Source organism: Carassius gibelio, chromosome B18, assembly GCF_023724105.1.
Source record: "Carassius gibelio isolate Cgi1373 ecotype wild population from Czech Republic chromosome B18, carGib1.2-hapl.c, whole genome shotgun sequence".
In the NCBI taxonomy this organism is placed as follows: Eukaryota; Metazoa; Chordata; class Actinopteri; order Cypriniformes; family Cyprinidae; genus Carassius; species Carassius gibelio.
Window position 1 is genome coordinate 16,442,660 of NC_068413.1, and position 6,285 is coordinate 16,448,944.

The following is a 6,285-nucleotide window of genomic DNA, read 5'->3' on the forward strand; positions in this document are numbered from 1 at the left end:
CAGTAACAGACACAAGATCAGACCAGTAACGGACAGAAGATCAGACCAGTAACAGACACAAGATCAGACCAGTAACACACAGAAGATCAGACCAGTAACGGACAGAAGATCAGACCAGTAACGGACAGAAGATCAGACCAGTAACAGACACAAGATCAGACCAGTAACAGACACAAGATCAGACCAGTAACAGACACAAGATCAGACCAGTAACAGACACAAGATCAGACCAGTAACACAGAGAAGATCAGACCAGTAACGGACAGAAGATCAGACCAGTAACGGACAGAAGATCAGACCAGTAACGGACACAAGATCAGACCAGTGACACACAGAAGATCAGACCAGTAACAGACACAAGATCAGACCAGTAACACAGAGAAGATCAGACCAGTAACAGACACAAGATCAGACCAGTAACACAGAGAAGATCAGACCAGTAACGGACAGAAGATCAGACCAGTAACAGACACAAGATCAGACCAGTAACAGACACAAGATCAGACCAGTAACACAGAGAAGATCAGACCAGTAACGGACAGAAGATCAGACCAGTAACGGACAGAAGATCAGACCAGTAACGGACAGAAGATCAGACCAGTGACACACAGAAGATCAGACCAGTAACAGACACAAGATCAGACCAGTAACACACAGAAGATCAGACCAGTAACAGACACAAGATCAGACCAGTAACACAGAGAAGATCAGACCAGTAACGGACAGAAGATCAGACCAGTAACAGACACAAGATCAGACCAGTAACAGACACAAGATCAGACCAGTAACACAGAGAAGATCAGACCAGTAACGGACAGAAGTTCAGACCAGTAACACACAGAAGATCAGACCAGTAACAGACACAAGATCAGACCAGTAACAGACACAAGATCAGACCAGTAACGGACAGAAGTTCAGACCAGTAACGGACAGAAGATCAGACCAGTAACACAGAGAAGATCAGACCAGTAACACACAGAAGATCAGACCAGTAACAGACACAAGATCAGACCAGTAACACACAGAAGATCAGACCAGTAACAGACACAAGATCAGACCAGTAACACACAGAAGATCAGACCAGTAACAGACACAAGATCAGACCAGTAACACAGAGAAGATCAGACCAGTAACGGACAGAAGATCAGACCAGTAACAGACACAAGATCAGACCAGTAACAGACACAAGATCAGACCAGTAACACAGAGAAGATCAGACCAGTAACGGACAGAAGTTCAGACCAGTAACACACAGAAGATCAGACCAGTAACAGACACAAGATCAGACCAGTAACAGACACAAGATCAGACCAGTAACGGACAGAAGTTCAGACCAGTAACGGACAGAAGATCAGACCAGTAACACACAGAAGATCAGACCAGTAACGGACAGAAGATCAGACCAGTAACAGACACAAGATCAGACCAGTAACGGACAGAAGTTCAGACCAGTAACACACAGAAGATCAGACCAGTAACAGACACAAGATCAGACCAGTAACAGACACAAGATCAGACCAGTAACAGACACAAGATCAGACCAGTAACACAGAGAAGATCAGACCAGTAACGGACAGAAGATCAGACCAGTAACGGACAGAAGATCAGACCAGTAACGGACACAAGATCAGACCAGTGACACACAGAAGATCAGACCAGTAACAGACACAAGATCAGACCAGTAACACAGAGAAGATCAGACCAGTAACGGACAGAAGATCAGACCAGTGACACACAGAAGATCAGACCAGTAACAGACACAAGATCAGACCAGTAACACACAGAAGATCAGACCAGTAACAGACACAAGATCAGACCAGTAACACAGAGAAGATCAGACCAGTAACGGACAGAAGATCAGACCAGTAACAGACACAAGATCAGACCAGTAACAGACACAAGATCAGACCAGTAACACAGAGAAGATCAGACCAGTAACGGACAGAAGTTCAGACCAGTAACACACAGAAGATCAGACCAGTAACAGACACAAGATCAGACCAGTAACAGACACAAGATCAGACCAGTAACGGACAGAAGTTCAGACCAGTAACGGACAGAAGATCAGACCAGTAACACACAGAAGATCAGACCAGTAACGGACAGAAGATCAGACCAGTAACAGACACAAGATCAGACCAGTAACGGACAGAAGTTCAGACCAGTAACGGACAGAAGATCAGACCAGTAACACACAGAAGATCAGACCAGTAACACACAGAAGATCAGACCAGTAACACACAGAAGATCAGACCAGTAACGGACACAAGATTAGGGGTGTGCCGGTTTCAGAATTGGTGATGACGGTTATGACGTGAGTCAAATGTGACGGTTCATAACATAACCGTCGGGGGGGGGGGGGGGGGGGTATGCTAGTGGATCTGTCGTAGAGTCAGTTGGTTGTTCTTGGAGATAGCGGGTTAACTCCGTGTCAGCGCGCGCTCTGATCGGTAAAGGGGCAGAGATTTCAGACCTCCGTTTATTAAGGAGATGTGTCACAAAACTCATCATCCGCGCCACAGTTTTTTGAGCAAATTTCAAAGCCGCACCCGTCTGTTCTAGAAAGGATGCAGCAAAGATATATAATGCTAATGTATGAGGCATAGGCCTACGCTGAGTTTAATTTATGATGAGATGCGCTCTAGTTCACAGTGCAGTGCAAGTGAACGCGGCGCGCTGGTGCTTCCATGTCACGGTTATCATTGTCTGCTATATTTGCTTTTTATTTATTAAAATACATGCAATTGGTTGATGAAACATTTATTAAAATTAAGATAAAATTTGTACAAAACGAAATTCGTTTTTAAGAAAGGTTTTCTACAAAGCAAAATTTAATGAAGTGGTAAATATCATGTCTGACGATTTACAAAACTTCATTAAGTGGTAAAAACCATGTTTCCCGATATATTGCGGATCTTATGATCCTATCTAAAAAATGAAAATAATTTTTGATAAAAAATGTTTGTAAAAAATATTTTAATGACACGGTTTTGCCGGTTATAGAGTTCTAATGACGGTGTTCAACTATAACCGTCGGTCTCACGGTTATATACTAACCGTCACACCCCTACACAAGATCAGACCAGTAACAGACACAAGATCAGACCAGTAACAGACACAAGATCAGACCAGTAACAGACACAAGATCAGACCAGTAACAGACACAAGATCAGACCAGTAACACAGAGAAGATCAGACCAGTAACACACAGAAGATCAGACCAGTAACGGACAGAAGATCAGACCAGTAACACACAGTAGATCAGACCAGTAACAGACACAAGATCAGACCAGTAACAGACACAAGATCAGACCAGTAACGGACAGAAGATCAGACCAGTAACACACAGTAGATCAGACCAGTAACAGACACAAGATCAGACCAGTAACACACAGAAGATCAGACCAGTAACGGACAGAAGATCAGACCAGTAACACACAGTAGATCAGACCAGTAACACACAGAAGATCAGACCAGTAACAGACACAAGATCAGACCAGTAACAGACACAAGATCAGACCAGTAACACAGAGAAGATCAGACCAGTAACAGACAGAAGATCAGACCAGTAACGGACAGAAGATCAGACCAGTGACACACAGAAGATCAGACCAGTAACACACAGAAGATCAGACCAGTAACAGACACAAGATCAGACCAGTAACACAGAGAAGATCAGACCAGTAACAGACACAAGATCAGACCAGTAACACAGAGAAGATCAGACCAGTAACAGACAGAAGATCAGACCAGTAACGGACAGAAGATCAGACCAGTAACACACAGAAGATCAGACCAGTAACACACAGAAGATCAGACCAGTAACGGACACAAGATCAGACCAGTAACGGACAGAAGATCAGACCAGTGACACACAGAAGATCAGACCAGTAACACACAGAAGATCAGACCAGTAACAGACACAAGATCAGACCAGTAACAGACACAAGATCAGACCAGTAACAGACACAAGATCAGACCAGTAACACAGAGAAGATCAGACCAGTAACAGACAGAAGATCAGACCAGTAACGGACAGAAGATCAGACCAGTAACGGACAGAAGATCAGACCAGTAACACACAGAAGATCAGACCAGTAACACACAGAAGATCAGACCAGTAACGGACACAAGATCAGACCAGTAACGGACAGAAGATCAGACCAGTAACAGACACAAGATCAGACCAGTAACAGACACAAGATCAGACCAGTAACAGACACAAGATCAGACCAGTAACACAGAGAAGATCAGACCAGTAACAGACACAAGATCAGACCAGTAACGGACAGTAGATCAGACCAGTAACAGACACAAGATCAGACCAGTAACAGACACAAGATCAGACCAGTAACAGACACAAGATCAGACCAGTAACACAGAGAAGATCAGACCAGTAACGGACACAAGATCAGACCAGTAACGGACAGTAGATCAGACCAGTAACGGACAGAAGATCAGACCAGTAACGGACACAAGATCAGACCAGTAACGGACAGAAGATCAGACCAGTAACAGACACAAGATCAGACCAGTAACGGACAGAAGATCAGACCAGTAACGGACAGAAGATCAGACCAGTAACGGACAGTAGATCAGACCAGTAACGGACAGTAGATCAGACCAGTAACAGACACAAGATCAGACCAGTAACAGACACAAGATCAGACCAGTAACAGACACAAGATCAGACCAGTAACAGACACAAGATCAGACCAGTAACAGACACAAGATCAGACCAGTAACAGACAGAAGATCAGACCAGTAACGGACAGAAGATCAGACCAGTAACAGACACAAGATCAGACCAGTAACAGACACAAGATCAGACCAGTAACAGACACAAGATCAGACCAGTAACAGACACAAGATCAGACCAGTAACACAGAGAAGATCAGACCAGTAACGGACAGAAGATCAGACCAGTAACGGACAGAAGATCAGACCAGTAACAGACACAAGATCAGACCAGTAACAGACACAAGATCAGACCAGTAACAGACACAAGATCAGACCAGTAACGGACAGTAGATCAGACCAGTAACGGACAGTAGATCAGACCAGTAACAGACACAAGATCAGACCAGTAACAGACACAAGATCAGACCAGTAACGGACAGAAGATCAGACCAGTAACACACAGAAGATCAGACCAGTAACACACAGAAGATCAGACCAGTAACAGACAGAAGATCAGATCAGTAACAGACAGAAGATCAGATCAGTAACAGACAGTAGATCAGTAACAGACAGTAGATCAGTACAGGTGTGTATTTACCTTGATTCTGAGCTGTGTTTGTTTCTCCTCTTTTCAACTGTGTCCAGTTCAGTCACAGCTAACACATTTAAAATATCAACTATGACAAAAAATTGTTCGTCAAGCCATTAAACTTCACGACATGAGTAAATAAAAATTATATCTGACTTAGAATAAGCGAAAAAGTAAAGAAAACAGACGAGGACTTTATAATGAGTGATAAACATCACTCATTTCTAGAGATCTGAGTCTACAGTGATGGAGAAGACATCACTGATCAATCAAAGACCTCCGTCAGATTCTCATTTTCATTCATACACTCACAAATACATATAATTATAGAAATACCAATACACTCGTATAAATATTTATAAATAAACTCCAATAGCGGCCTGCGCTACTTAGCATTAGCAGCTAAAGTAAGAGGAGTCAAAATTATCATCATGTAAGCGCAGGAATCAATCAACTTTAGCCTTTAAAATAAACATTTAAAGCCGAGGTTTGATGACGTGTTGTAATATTAAAATATAAATTAACGAAACGGGTTTAAAAGAGTGAATTATTCTGACGCGTCACCATCCGATCCATGAGGAAAAACACCGGGATAAAAGTACGAATCGACCACTTTAAAAACACGAAGCGTTCCTTAAACAACACTGCCCGCGAGAAAAGTCTCCCGACGGAAGGGCTGAGATCGAAAAACAACAATTAATGCAGGAGAAAAGAAAAAATAAAGAAAGAAAGAAAAAAAAGCAGTTAAAACAAAATTCCCAGCGAGAGTTTGTCGCTGCTCCAGTTTCCTGCGCTCGCGAGAGGTTAGGACGCGCTGACGTCACGACTGGCGACGCCATACACATACACAAATCCCCAAGAAAAGATCATGTGCTCTTTAATGATAAACCCTATGCTCACAGTGATGCACTCATTCTGTGTTATAACATTATCATCAATGTAATAGTTTTGGTTTATTTACTTGATGCAAACATTACATGCGTAAATGTAGACGATTTTAAGGAATTTCTGTCTAA

General features: G+C 42.8%; 1 protein-coding gene across 1 annotated transcript in view; it reads right to left on the reverse strand.

Moving 5' to 3' along the window:
• The window catches only part of LOC127977473 (liprin-alpha-1-like), a 35,619-nt gene extending 29,524 nt beyond the window's left edge, over positions 1–6,095 (reverse strand). Inside the window, 1 exon segment of the mRNA XM_052582343.1 lies at positions 5,279–6,095. The gene's annotated coding sequence lies outside the window, so the exon portion shown is untranslated.
• Between the last annotated feature and the right edge of the window lie 190 nt (positions 6,096–6,285).